At 38.2% G+C, this 15,911-nt stretch overlaps 1 long non-coding RNA gene across 1 annotated transcript; it reads left to right on the plus strand.

Moving 5' to 3' along the window:
* The first annotated feature begins 1,841 nt into the window (after nucleotides 1-1,841).
* LOC139719099 (uncharacterized) lies at nucleotides 1,842-4,326 on the plus strand. Its single transcript, XR_011710063.1, has 3 exons — nucleotides 1,842-1,918; nucleotides 3,086-3,289; nucleotides 4,257-4,326. It is a non-coding gene; the product is annotated as an uncharacterized lncRNA (long non-coding RNA).
* The last annotated feature ends 11,585 nt before the right edge of the window (nucleotides 4,327-15,911 follow it).

The raw sequence follows: 15,911 nt of genomic DNA on the forward strand, positions 1-15,911 counted from the left end.
GACTATAGGCAGAACCAAACGTTGCCCGAAGCCCGTTTTCAATACTTCACCTTAATTGGTAAGTCTTCAAATTGAAGAATTTTTGGGATTTTAAGTTGACATTTATCCTGCGATACTAAATCTGTCATGATCCTGAATGCTACAATGCGAAGCCCGATTACGCTATGCGTATGGGACTGCTGGTCGCTATGCGTATGGGGCTGCTGGTCGCAGTTAATTGCATGATTACTAAGACATGAGAGCACTTTGGGGCGAGTAAGTCTCACAGTGTTAGTTATATGAAAGGTACTTTAACCTGAAACACAAACTAAGACAAGGAAATTCAAGGAAACTTTTGAGGTACCAAAACTTTTTATTATCTTTAATATGGTATTACAGTACGTATATCAAAATACTCAGCACAGAGGTGCATGCTATAGACAAGATCTTTTGGTTGCACTTTGCATGTGTAGTAATATACTCCACTTATTTTTTATACCAAGTGCTCATCAAAAGGCCACATAGGCATCACATAGAATTATATGTTGTGTTTGCAGTTCTTAATCAGTGTGTGACGTATGGTTTTGACTATCACTAGTCTCACCACCAGATTGTATGGCCCAATTCACAGAGGTAGTTTAAATCAAGTCTGTGGACAAAAACAAGTGTGAAATGGGTGTACCTTGCTCATGTATGTGTTAGCATGCATTCATTGGATGTCTGTTTCTGTACACAATGTGCCATGCACATTTATGCAATCAAAATTTGCATTCTCCATGGACTAGAATCAAACTACCTTGGCAAATTTGGGCTCAGGAGTCTCTAAACATATTTTGACTTTGTTATAAGAAATACGCGCTGCATCTCACATTTATAACACTAAATTGTTTCTTTCTTTGAGAAAGCCATAACTGAGTTTAATTTCATTGCTGTATATATAACACTGTATATCTAACCACGTTTTACTCTGGTTTCGTGCACCATTATGATTTTAATGCAACACGATGATCTAACTTCTTCTAATCCATGTCTGCATTTCACTTTGAACTGACGCACAGAGCAACTAAAACAGGAATCTGAGCTTGTCAAAAAGCAAAGTCACGACATAGAAAACTTGCAAAGTAAGTCACTCTTCTACAAATGGCTACGTGATTTCTTTAATGTCTTGTCTCATTATGAGGATTTATTCAATAGCAGGTTTAGAAAAGCCAAATTTTTTATTTCAAAGTTTTGCGCCTTAAGCACATTAGTCATGTGGAATAGGCACATTATAAGTACCCTGTATTATTATTTATTATTATTATTATTATTATTATTATTGTTGTTGTTATTATTATTATTATTATTATCATCATTATTATTGTTGTTATTATTATTATTATAATAATTATCATCATTATTATTATCATTATTATTGTTATCATTATCATTATCATTATTATTATTATTATTATTATTATTATCATTATTATCATTATTATTATTATTATTATTATTATTATTATTATTATTATTATTATTATTATTATTATCATCATCATCATTATTATTATTATCATTATTATTATCATTATTATTATTATTAAAGTTCCAATTTTCCCTGAATGAGGAACAGGCTCGACTTGTTGATGTCAATCATTAGTAGACTTACAACAATAATCAGATATTTTGTTGACGAAATACTCATAGAAGATGTATTGTATTTATATGGCATTCATGCTGTACATTATACTTTTTGTCTCCCCTGTTCATTTGATTCATATATGTGATTAATTATTGAATTATTATTCATTTGAGCTAATCATGATTTATTATTGTGATTTGTTTAGATTGAATGCTCCTAAACCTATGTCTTTATGTCTCTTCTCAATACCAGGAAAACTAGTAGAAACAAGTGGAACAGCAAGCAACACACAAAATGAACTAGAAACATGTAAAGGTAAATACTACAGATACTTCAAGTAATTTATTATTAAGCCAGTCAATATCGTGTAATATGATGGTATGAGGTTTTGTGAACCTTTGCCTTGTTTTATCAGAAACAAAGATCACACATTGTCCAGGCTGAACAATTATCTTTCAGAAAATGCTTGAGTTGCCAATTTGTAACTTTCTATGGTTGTGCCTCAAAGGGGAGACCAATGTGTTAAAGTGAGAGTGGGTATTGCTTGGGGCTCATCGTAGTCTCCTTTCAGCAGTCCCATTGGCGTGCCAATGCATTGTTGTAGACTGTAGAAACAGTGCTGAAGATTCTTTAAGGCCCAATTTCATATCTTTCATTTAAAATTAAGTTAAGGCCATAACACCACTGATGAAATGAAGGTGTAATCAAAGTACCACAGTCCCCAATAATTATTCAACACCAGTGCAATTTGTAGATGCGTAGACATTATTTCAGGGAAGATAAATCTGTGATAAGCAGATGAATAGCATGTTTGAGAGAACTAGCGAATGACTGAAAAATTTTCAGTGTAATGCAAGGGGGAAAAAAATACCTAGGTAAAATGTACTATGTAATTGAAGATTAGAGGAGACATGTTTTATAAATGCTGATAGTTGTGTAGCGACTTGTGTGTTCTGTCATGATGTGAAGAGATGCCATGTAATAAAATTAGATAGTTGTGTGGTAGATATGCTTTATATACATACTAGACAGCAGCTTGGCCCCTGAGAACTGTTTGCGAGAAACCTTTAAAGGGATCGTATAGTTTTGGTTGAGACCTAATTTCAGGTTTCTAACATTTTTTGATGAGATAATGAGAAATCTCTTGTGGAATATGAAAGAGCATGTAATTCCATGAGGAATCAAACATGTATTTGATGAAAATTGGTTTTGAAATGGCCGAGATATCTAGTACAGAGCGATTTTAATAAAGTGTGGACCCACATTTTATTACGATCGCTTTGTTTCACTTTATTTTTGGATGTTTCAGTCATTCCAAACCCGATTTTCGTCAAATAAACTTTGAATTCCTCTTAAAATGGTATGCTCTGTACTATTTCATAAGTATTTTCTTGGTATCTCGCAAAAAGTTAAAAGCCCAATTCTCATCTCCACCAATACTGTACCATCCCTTTAACTCACTGTCATTTCCCCCTGCTTCAGTCCGCATCCGAGCCCTTTCTGATGATCTGGAGAGAGAAAGGCAGTCTCGGCAGAAGCTGGAGAAAGAGGTGGCCCTGGTGAGCTCCTTACAGCAGGAGCTGGCTGTGGAGAAGAGGGAGAAGGAGAGACTAGAGGCAGAGACCAGGCAGCTGCAGCTGAAGGTGACCCAGCTAGAGAAACAGCAGGAAAGCAGGAATGTACTAGGTAAATTATTTTTCTCTACGAATCTTGTTGTGCTCTTTTTTTTTCTCTTTTTTTTTTAGGGGGGGGGGGAGGGGGCCAGTCTGCATTTCCTTTGGTGTGCTTTGTTTATCTGTTAACCCAAATATTTGTACACTAAAAAAATGTATTAGATATTTGATTTTATATAACACCGAGATAGATCCTAGTCATTTGATTGGTTGTTTGCTATTGATCATTCATCCCATTTTACTTTTACGTCATCATTCGTGCAATTGAGGCTCCATTTGCTGTGCAGTCTTGGATCCATATGATTTGCTCCATTGCACACACGCCAAGAACCCAGCACACTACCCATGTAAAACGCTTGCATTTGCAGTGTGTGTAGGCGACAGTGTGCTAGCGTAAAGCGCTCAGTGAGCGGCTCCTCGATCTCAGATCCCACACATTCTCTCTTGTTTCTAAATTCATAAAACATCAAATGACAAGAATCTATTTTAGGTGTTATATAAAACAAATGATAAATGTTTTTCATTCGTGCAATGGACAGAATATTTCATTTGGTGAAAGATGAAATATTCTGTCCATCGCACTCATAAACATTCATTATTTGTATAATATCATTAAAGATGTTTGATTGTTTTAGTAGGACCGTCGTGTCACAAGACCAGAGTGGGTTTGTTAAACTCATTGCATCCAAGGTGAGGGAAAATTTTAAGCGCCACCAAAGGACCTTGGCAAGTCATGATTATGAGCTTGAGCACAAATAGGATTAAGCAGTGGCTAGATTCTGATGTTGGTAGACTTGTGGTATCTCTGTAATAAACTATCACTGAAGGACTCATTTGCAAGTCTTAAGAAAGTTTTCACACTGACATGAACATGTCAAACAAGGTTTTGCTCTGGCCTTCATCTAATGGAGATTACATCCTGATCAGACAATTGACCAGTGTGTGACATCTTTCGTACATACCTGCATTTCTCTGTGTAGATGAGAAGAAGACGTCCGAAGGTGAGGATCTGAAAACCAAGATGGCAGCCTTGGAGACAGATCTCAAAAGGTGAGAAAGAGACAAGTCTGTCTCACGTTGTACCTCTTCCTTTGTCAGACTTGTAAAGAGAAAGACATCATTTCAGTGTAGTAGTCTTTGTCATGGCCCTGTGTCCCTATTGTTGTATGCACAGTCCCTTGAAAGGTAATGTCCTGTGGAAAAAGCCTGCCACAAGTAATGAAAAAATACAGTTTAAGCACCTCGCAAGTTTATATCTTTCCTCAGGGTACAGTTACCAAATGGAGTGGGTGTGAGAGAAAAGCCAGCATGTAGTTGAAATATTTTGATGAGATACCTTGTTTCTTGCCCTTACTTCTCTATATTCAAAGTAAGTGTGAAATCATTGTGAAAAGATGGTCTCCACTATCACTGTCTTGAATTTTTCTGCTCAAGACATTTAAACGTTTGTTTGCATGTTTGTGTGTTTCTCAAACCTGCAAATTACTTTGGTTGTTAGCACCGGTCAGTGTCCTCCCATTGAACCTTTTACTGCTTGTGCTTAATGAAGATTCAATTTGAATTTGATGTTTTGATTGCGCACCATTCTCCACGTCTCCCCTGTCAGCTCCCAGCAGGAGAGGAGTCAGATAAGCCGGGAGGTGGAGAGACTGGAGCTCCTCCTCAAAGAGGCAGAGTTTGAGAGAGGGAGGTTGGCAGACTCCAGGAGAGGGACGGACAGACAGGTGGATGACCTAAGGACGGAGAGAGATGACCTCCAGAGACGGGTATGTGACTGACCTTCACTGCCCCTCTCTGGTCTCGGACATTCAAGGACCTATGCTATGCAAATACAAGTTGATTCGTGTTGATTTATAATATCTTGATCATCAATTATGGAGCTAAGAGAATATCTAAATATGTGCCATTTATTTTATGATAATTTTTTTCTTTTTTTAGAATAGATTACTTGCATACATCTTTCAAAAACACAACAACTTCCAAACCAAGATTCTGTTATTATCTACCAATAGCTGCTTAAATACTTATATGATTAACAAAAGACATTGCATGGAAACATACAAGTTATGCTCATTCATGGGAAAAGTGCATTCCAATGTCTCTTTCTAATCATAGTGTTGACCTCATGGCCACCAACATTGTGGCCAGTCACAAGCAGGGACTGGGTATGAATAAGTGTCCAACCATCAGCTGGAAGAATCATAACATACCCTTAGATTTTTTTTGGATGGCTATTTTCATATGCATTGGTGTGACTGATTTAGTTTGATGTCTATTTACTGACCACAGCTGACCAAAGCAGAGGAAGCATTAGAGAGGTTACGAGCCGGACCACAGGATGACCGCTCGGAAGTGGACGGCCTGAGGCAACGTCTGGAAAATGTTACCATGGAACTGACCAAGGCGAAGGCAAATAATGCAGTAAGTTGCCCTGTTTTGTACCAGTATCCGCCGGTACTACGGCTTACTCCGATCAAGATTGGAGAAGAATCGGAGCAGGAAATCATTAGAATCTCAGAACTCTCACCAAGTAAATTTCCATGTTGCAAATTTAGCCTTTTTGGTTGTAAATTAAACCTACCCAGCTGGTAATTGTTCTAGTTTTGATTGTTGTAGAGTTTGTCTAGATTTGAACTATGGTCTTAACCTGTTGTGTAGATTTTCCTCTAGATTTAAACCTCTGCTATCAAGCCTGGTTGATGGTTAGCTAAATTACAAGGCATGGTGGTATACAAGTCATGTTCTATGTAAAAACTGGTTTGAATTAATGTTAGTGTGGGGAGTATGGGATACCATGTCAGAAAATATTTACAAGACTGTCGTGACAACACAATGGTAGTGGTTTGGTTCTTACAAATTCACTTGTTGCAGAAAGCAGTGCTACATACTATGGCAGCAGCAAGATAGTTATGTTTTAGGCTAAAATTTGATGATCTGTTCTCCAAATCTTTTTCGTCTGACACATACTGTAAAACAGTATTTTCACGGCATGAAATTTTTGCGAATTGGAGCCAACGGCCTTTTTCGCGGCATGAAAGTTTCGTAAGTTTCCTCTAACATTCAATGCGTATAGTATTGACAAGAACTTTCATGTGCATTTTAATTTCGCGAATCTTGGCTCTCGCGACATTCGCAAAATTAAAATGCACGTGAACATTCCTCATTTTCCAATAGTAGTACTCTACCCACAAAGGTACATGGAAGTGACTTTCAATGAAAACCGTCAGGTGCAAGGTCACTGAATCTTGTCTTGATGAGTTATCTGTGTACTGTGTACGCTATAATTTTCGCGTACACAAATTTTCGCGAATTGCCGCTGTCACAAATTTTCGCGAGTGGTTAAATTTGCGATTGGGGGACCAGAGAAAATATGAAGTGGCAAAGAAAGTGTGAATTTTCAACTTACTAGCAAATAAGAATGATACTAGTTATACACTGCATGAAAAAGACTTACCAAACTCTGCAAACTAGTAAGTTAGAATTCAACATTTTTGAAGTGGTTAAGTCCATCGCGCTAGATTTCTGACGAGTGGTCCCCTTGCGATAATGGATTGGCTCTCTACAGTATTCGTAAGTAGACGTGGACGTGCGTAAACAAGCTTAGCCAGTCTGTTCGGTAAGCCGTGACACGGTATACTAGTACTGAAATGTTCGTATCATCAAGGCAAGGGATTCATTTTGGAAGGTAAAATTTTCGCGTGTTGTTAATTTCGCGAATAGCTCCCGACTCGCAAAATTCGCGAAAATAAAACCCCCGCGAAATATATAGCGTATACAGTATGTGATCTCCTGGATCCAGTTAATCTGGAGCTATGCTGTTTGGATGGTGAATGGTCATCATTGCAATGTATTAACATCCTTGATTCTGTCTCCGTACTCCCCACCAGATGGCTCAGATGAGGTGGTTGCCTGTCTCAGTCATCATCATAGCCATCATAGCAGCTGTCTCCCAGAGTATCCTCGCCATGTGGATGGAAGTATGACCTCGTCTGAAACATCAGCAGTGAGGCGAGAAAGTGCGACAGAGACACGTTATCACACATCGCCATCATCCCCTTATCGTCTATCCTCCTCGATTGACCGAGGACAAGGATGAGAATTTTATTCTCAGTGTGAAGAGGGGTGCCTGATGCTGTGTGAAATGGTCACTTGTGAATATCCATGCGTGTCAGATGAAATAGTAAATACGATGTACAGAAATCTTTTATGATTGAATGTGAATGCAGACCCTTTTGGTCGTGACGTCTCTTTGTGTAGATTCATGCATCACCAGAGGGTGGCAAGATTGGTCTATTTAATAGTGGCCACTTGAGAAATCAGATATGTTTTTATACAGGTGGTATATAGGGCAGGTATTACTGTACGCTGTAATGGGTAAAATACTATATCGCATTGTTATGTGGCAATGCATTCATACGTTATCTTGAGTCACCTTCACCCTTCTTTGTCCCATGAGATTACACAATGTGCAAATTCTGCAAATACTTGATCGTGGTTTTGTGTGTGTTCTCCAATATGTTGAAGTGTTGGCCCTAATGTGTGAGCATATGTATGACATTTCAAGTTTTTTTGTTAATGTCACTTATCTTGGAACAGACAGAATGGAAGCATTTGACCATTGCATCTGGGAAATTCAATCCCCTTTGGTTGTTAGTGGAAGAGTGGCAGTTAACCCCTTCCAACAACCCTCCCACCCCCTACCCCGCGGCCTCAGCCCCCGTGTACTGTGATTAATACAGGTGGAAGTCATAGGTGGCAAAACTTTATCCAGCTGGATAGAAAGTGATATCCTCTTCGCTTTCTTCTTGCTGTGTGTTCAGTACTACATCAAACTTTGACTTTTTTTACCATTACCAGTTCGTCCATGGCATCCTTTGTAGCCGTACTTTAAGTGTTCAGTCCATAAAACCGTGTCATTCCCGTAGGGGGCTTTGGCAGTGGTATCCTTCCCCCCTCCCCTCCCCCACGCGACTCCTCTGTCACATTTAACCCCCCAACTGGAAGGGTGGATTCTATGTCAAGGCTGTGGTTAGAAGCGTGTGAACAATTTGAGAGACATGTGCTTCAGTCAATGTGACAGTGGAGAGATATATTTGTTGTGAATCTGGCTGTGTAGAGAACTGTAGCAGACAGCTATTGTTTGTTGCATCTCCAAACTTCGAAAAAAGTAGAAACCATGTTTTGGATGATGAGCACTGTTAGGTGTACCCACTCAGTTTACTGTGATGTATGGTAAGCTTTACTTCCTTGTTGTGAAAGTCAGAGCCGTGTTTTCTTTTGTCTTTTGATGCTTGTTATCATCCTTAGATATTTTGAATTAGGTCAATGCTTCTTGTGCCGTTGTATTTGTGTGTTTTGATTTGCTGCATCTACCATGTTGGCCAACAAGCTACAAATCAGGTAAAACTCATCCAGTATGGACTGATGAATGTATGTTAAATATAAGTTTGCATGGTGCAGTTGTGTGTGTGTGATTATTTTTGTTTCATGAAAAAAAAAAGGCCTAAGGCAGGATGTAAGGAAACTGAAAATTAAACATTTCAATACAACAATTGTATACTGGTATCACCTGTATTCGATGCTTTAGCTCTTTAGTGATTTCTAATAGGAATCTTATAAAGTGCAGCTGATGATCAACATTTATTGAATCAAAATGTAATTTAGTCTCCCTGAGTTTTTACGTGAAATGAAAAAGGATTGTCTTGAATTGTGATCTGATTTGGGATTCCCCTTCCGTCATTCTCTCCCTCTCCTCCCCCACCCCCTTCTCCCGATTCCAGCTACCCTGGTACTTGCATATCTGCATGCATCCAGGACTTTGTATGCATAATAATTGTTCAAATGTGTTTCTCAAAGTTGAACCCAGTCAGACAGTCAACAATATGTATCAATGCAGTTTACACTTTAACTCCTTCACAGGCTTGCATTGTCACCCCCCCCCCCCCCCACCAACCCTCGAGAATATTTGCTTCCTGCTCTGATGGGCCTCGTGTCTATATATATATATATATATATAATGATATAGGACACACACAGGTGGCATGCTCCCATGTCCAATGGCTGAAACCACAGCTTAGATATAGGGTTACCATTACAACAAGAATTCGACCGTAAAATGGATTCAGAAGTATTTGATTTTTATTGCTAGCTGTACTATAATTACTTGGCATTATCACTCATGATACAGAGTGATATGATATGATTTTCAGTTTTTCATTTTTTTTTCTTCATAGGATTGCAGAAGTGTCAGTATGTCACCAATAACTCCCTCAAAAAGTTAAGAAAGAGTGAAGAAAGAAAATGGGATTGTATATCTTGTGATCTTCATTTATGTTGATAAGTCAAGAATCTTCAATCCATTCCAGAGCAGATGTTCTCACTATCTCAAACTCATATGATTGTTGTGTGTGTCCGACACCTTGCACTGAATAGAAGACATGTACATGAAATGCTCGTGTTCCAGGTGTCAAGTCTCGTGAGGTTTGACTGTAGCAATACAACATATATTTTATATACTTCTCAAGTCATATACTACACCTATCAATTATGCGGTTTCCCAGCGAAAGGGGCCAGATCAGACCATACAGTATAGGAGCCATATGTCAGCATCAAAACGTGCTGCTTTTTAGTCTTTTGGGATGAAGGCCATGCTAGTTTGAAGAGAATAAAGGCAGTTACTGTACCCGTAAAGCAAACTGAAGAATGAATGAAACAAGTGTCAGGGAGATTCTTGAGCTGCAAGGAGATTTCTTAGCAGTGTTTAGAAATAAGTTGTTTGGCAAGTGGAGTTTACCGCTTGCTTTATGAAATCATTCAGAGATGACAATGTCATATCTGTGATGATTGAGAGTGAGGTTTGCAGTTTGGATAAACATAAGAATGCCATTTAAGAATTGCCGACTGAAGGATAGGACCAACAAACTGTTGAGAGGGGAAAGCGTTTCAGATCCCATCATTACTCAAGATCAAATTATTTTTATGAAGTCTTTGTGAAAACTGATATCATAATGTGGCCCACAAACAGGCAACTTACTGTGTCTCAGAGAGTTCATGTCGTCTTTTTTTGTCGAGCTGACATTAACTTTTCCAGCTTGGTGAGGATGTATTAAACCTCAAGATATCCCGCCCGCCATGTGATTTGCATCCTAAGATTATTGCAGCCTGCAGATGTCAGATCTACCTGTATTTAAAACTATTTTGACACCTTGCAGATGCAATGGTGTTGACCAATCAGACCGCTCTTAACGAGTCTGTAAATAATCCAGGTCTTTGTGTAGTTTTGGAGCATATTGTTCTTGAAATTTATTTGGTGCAAACTATGTGCATAACGAGACGGTAAATATACTTTTCATGGAATCAAAGGTGGTTTCTAGTCTTGTTTTAACATCTGGTGTTGAGTAATATCTCAACACGATATTACAGATAATTGTATATTTGTTCAGAGTTTCAAGAAACCTAAAGTACTGATATTTGCAATGTTATCCAAATTAATATATATTTTGAATATGTCTGTGTCATCTCAACTATTTTAAATATGATATAGCGAAATAATAGCAGATCTGAACATATGAGGTAGGTGAATAAGACGATGGATGATAGTATGCAAGATGTTGTAGATCAGGTATGAAGGTAAATATTTCATTTGTAATCCTTGACCTGGAAATTCTCTTCGTGTGTATGCAGTATGACAAATTAAAGAGAGTGAGAGAAAGAGAGAGAGAGATGATTCCAGTAACATAAAAAAAAAAAATTACTACTACTGTGAATTCTGTTTTTATGTTTCCATGGTAACTGGATTGTGCTGGAGGAGTCAGTAGAGTTAGGTTAAGGTTGAGCTACATGAGGAAAACAATGGACAGATTATGTTTGTGTCATCTGTTAATCATCTATGATAACATCAATGAGGACCTCTATACCTGGTATGCAATTCAGTTCTTTTCGTCACCCTCGCTTAATTCATGATGAAGGAAAACTTTGTGTTTCGTAGTTAGGCAAGGAAATACATTATGCAAATGGTGTTCATGTACATTTCTAACAAATCTAGGTAGAGATACTGAAATTCCACCTTGTAATATGAGTAGGAATATCATTTTATATTGTTTGTGCCATCCACAATGCATACAATAGATGGCTGATGCTCATCCAAATAGCCACGTAGGATCATGTTTTCATGTCAGTATGATGTACAAATATCTCTGCATATTGCACTGAATCTTTGTTTTTTGTTTTTGTTTCATATGCTGATCTTTTTGTCAAAAAAGCTATTGTTTTTAATAGGAAAGCTGTGTTTGTATTTATTGTTTATGCCGTTTAAGTGTGTTTTGTTATGATATGTAAAAAACTCAGCAAGCAAGCAAAACATCGACTGATCAATCAAAAATTAATAGAAGAATGTCATGCCAGGAATTCTACCAGTTGTTTCTTATCAAAGTTTACCAAGTTTTCAAACACATACTGCGGTATCAACATCTTGAGAATTTTTCAAATGGCTAGTGGTTTTGTTTTGATTAGTTTTATTTTGTTTGTTTATAACATAGAAAATTTAAGAATGAATATATAAGATCCAAAATCCCTGGGGTATATCAACAAGCAGGTGTATGTATTGAACAATTTTCATATTTTGTTTCAATTTGCTGAACATGCAGCATATGTAAAAGAAACAAAGAGTATTACTGTAGCAATGCGTATCAAGAAATTGCAGTATCTTTACCTCTAAGTTTTCTTTGGGCCAGTTGAAATTCGATAGCATGCAGATTTACTTCTGATGATTACCAAAAGAATAGAAAGCCTCATGCATTAAGAATTTTGTATTGTGTTTTTTTTAAGTTTTTCATATATTAGAAAGCTGACAAAACTATTCAGAAGTCTTAAGTACTAACGGACCTAGGGGGATATATACATAGACATACACTGGGCATGTCTCATGATAGATACAGTGATTCATGACATTACAGGGTTTGTTGCCAAATTCACCTGAAAAATGGTTTTCTTCAGGGTAAAAGCTCACTGTGGAAAATCACTTAAAATGCAAAACAAGTTGTACCTCAGTCATGTAGATTTAAAAAAATGGCACATGTATCTTCATTTATTATTTTGATAGATTTACCATCAAAAAGAGGCATTTTTTTTTTTCAAATTAATTTGCTAATCATAACTTCAGTGGCTCTTTTTTTTTTCAGTTGTCATGAATTTATCGAAGCTGTTTGGGAAGAAAAAGACAAGTATACTTCTCTTTAAATGTACTAGATGTAACCATCAGAACTTGTTATGAAGCTAAGATTAAGCAGGAATCTATTGGTATTCAGAGGTATTTATCTCGTGATATGGTTGGTATATATCCCAACAAGCTCCCACTAGCACTCGACTCTCACTCTCATCCGTTTTCAGTAGTTCATAACTCGTTTAGTCTTCCAATGTTGATTCGGTATAAAAAGGAGAAGAACTTGTGTACACAGAGACCACAATTTGTTTCTAGTGCAGTGCGGAAGAAAAATGTTTCATTCGTTATCAATAACCATTAAATATTTTCTACAAAATATCTTTAGTGCTGATGTTATCTTTTGTGGTTGATGAGGCTGATGTTGATGACACCGATGATGACGATGATTGTGATTGAAGGTTGTTGACATTAGTAATGATAGTGACAATGTGACAATCATATATTTTGGCACTGTTATACTGATACAGAGTCATTACATATCTGGTAATACATTTTTCTTTTAAGATATATGATATCTGCTACTCAGGTCATAGAGATCCTTATGCTTATGATCTTTGTGACATCTTTTCTGCACAACTCTGCATGAAGATAGTTCAGAGCACAGATTACATGGTAACAGAAAAATTTCATCTTTACACTTCAGAAAAAACATTTGCTTGAAATGAAGAAATCCTTGTATTATTAACTGAGTCATTCACTTTTTGCAAGTGATAAAAGTTTATTTGGGGTTTTTGTGTCATTTTTCCCCTTCTTTTTTTTATGAACATGGTAAAATCCAGTACTCTCAATCATACCATTTTGTACACAGTGCTTTAAAGATCTTGCCATCACACGATATTCAAATATTAAGCTGTACTTGGTTAATTCACACTGATGACATTCTATGTTTGATATGCATGATGCACAAGTGAATGAGTGGTGAACTTGCCTCAAACAATGTAGCTGGCTCAGGTATGACGTGTGTGTAGATGTGCCGATTATAATATGCAGGGACAAAATTCCAGACAGTTGTGGGTCAAAGGTCACTTCCCATATTAAACCATAATTTGTTGACTGAGAATGACAAGGATGTTAAGTTGCCACTACAGACATAGTGTTTGAGGCACCATAATGCCCTTCTCATTCTAAGCTGACAAATTTTACTCACTAATTTGTAGCAGCAATATGCTTTTGGAGCAATGATTTAAGTGAAAGGAAAATCGTGTGATGAAAGTACAGGGTCTGATTTCATTTCAAGCCATAACTTCAGGTAAGAATGTTGGTTACATGTAGTAATTTTATAGGAAGGATAGAAATACATGTATGTACACATATCCGCAAAATAGATGGTCAAGTCAAATGAACTTAAACAAAAGATCACACCTGTGCTTCAGTAGTGATTGTGTGAGCAGGGGCATCACCAGCTTTTTTCAAGGGGGTGCGTTTATATTTCTTGTTGCACTTCCGGGTTTCATCAGCTAACAAGCAATTAAAAGAAAAGGCCTTCAGCGCAACTTTCTGATTCCACTTACGGGTTTCTTCAGCTGACAAGCAAGCAAAAATATCTGAGCTGTATGCGCTTTCCTGTCGGCACTTTACGGCTACCGTAGCAGCCCGTTGGGTGTTTTGGCTCTATGGAAAGTTCAGCACCTCTGGGGTTGCTACATTTTCCTCTGAATGAACATAGCACCTGCCATCGCCAGCGCAGCGCGCGTGACCGTCTACTAGTACCCGCCGCCGGTAACGTGAACGGCATGCATATCATGCAGGCAGGTAGAGTATAGCACACGACGCCGCGCCGCTGCTGCCGTATACTAACATTGTACCTGAGTACAGTGGCGATGGTAAACAACTTGCGTTGCATGTAGATGTACGTCGCGCAGCACGTATCTTGAAAAAGGACTGGCATCTTCTGCAAGTTTTTCATCCACAAATTACAAGAGTATCTGTAATCATTTGACTTACTGCGTATCGTATGAGGATTCGCATGATTACTCCACTGGATTTGTGTTCCTGCAGCGTCGAGTGTCCGCGGCAGTAATTGAAGAAGATTCGCTCGGTGGTGCCTCCCTAACCTACGAATCGGGTGGCAGCTCTTTCGGGGATCCTCCCACCACGAGCCGACAGACCTCACACTCGCACTCCCAGCCCGTTGCGAGACTCCGCTGCATCTTGATCTATGATTTATCTGGTAACTAGACCTGGCTACGTCGAGCTCAGTCGATTTTTGTTGCGCATGATCTGATGATTCCACTCAATTTCCTTCACGACTGTTACCATATCATTTTCACATTAGATACATGTACCTAGGCCCTACACTTGTTTTGACATAAATTTAGTTTTTTAGCTTTTTTTAAATCTGATATTTATTGATGACAAGCAACCATAAATTTATTAAAATTGACTCGATCCCGGAAAAGACTGTCGCCACAATTGCACAAACTTACAAAGGTCTGACACGTTAGATCTAACGTTAGATCTATCTGGAGACCCTTTAGTAGCATATTATTATTAGTCTAATTATATTCCACATACTAAGAATGTTGCAATAGGATTGGTCCAGAGCTTATCACGTGATGAAGCGTAGTTTTGCCCATCACATCACCTGAGAAGAAAAGTTCGTTACACTCTATGTTGATAGTCCCTTTTGTTTCGCTGATCTCCACACAGTCCACACAGTCCTAACACAAGATGAGTACGCACGAAATAAAAGTGCGTTGCACAGTGGACTATCATGTGACCTAGGTCACTTGATAGTACACAGTGCAGTGCACTTTCATTTCGGTGCCGCGCGGTGCGCGCAGCAAATTCATTGTTTTGTCATCTACGCGCACACGTAGCCTAAGCCCTAAGGATACCTAAATTAAAGACAGCTAAAACGGTTTCAGATGTGGAATAAAATGGGAATTTCTAGGACCCTAGATGTGGAATATAAAGCAAATAATCAACTTTTAGTTTCAAGCAATGAGACAAACTATCACTTCCTCGGCGATCTGAATGTGTACGCTATCTTTCCTCAGCTCAGCTGCGCTTCAGAAAGATAGCTACATCCAGATCGCCTCGGAAGTGATAGTTTGTCCCATCACCTTCACCAACGTTGATTATTTGCTTATTAACCCATTGAAGACTAGTCCCGAGTATACTCGGGCAGGTGTCTGTGGGAAATGTGTTACTGTTTTATAGCAAAATCAGCTCATCCTTGACGGGTTACTGATTAGGAATAGATGCATTTCCATGACCATGACATGGTACATCCTACCCACTGTTGCCTCGTTTCAATAATGTTCTAGAGGATCTTGGGGAGAGGTTGACCGAAAGATCGGTCTGTGGGCTATCTTGTCGACGGAGATATGTTCCATGGAGACTGCGTCTGGCTTCATGGATTCCCCTCCCTGACTATAGTATAGGAGAGCTGATAAAGGGGGAAAAAAATAAT

The sequence above is a fragment of the Diadema antillarum genome, unplaced genomic scaffold (genome assembly GCF_040938485.1).
Source record: "Diadema antillarum isolate AM-2024a unplaced genomic scaffold, OU_Dant_1.0 scf00000104, whole genome shotgun sequence".
NCBI lineage: Eukaryota > Metazoa > Echinodermata > Echinoidea > Diadematoida > Diadematidae > Diadema > Diadema antillarum.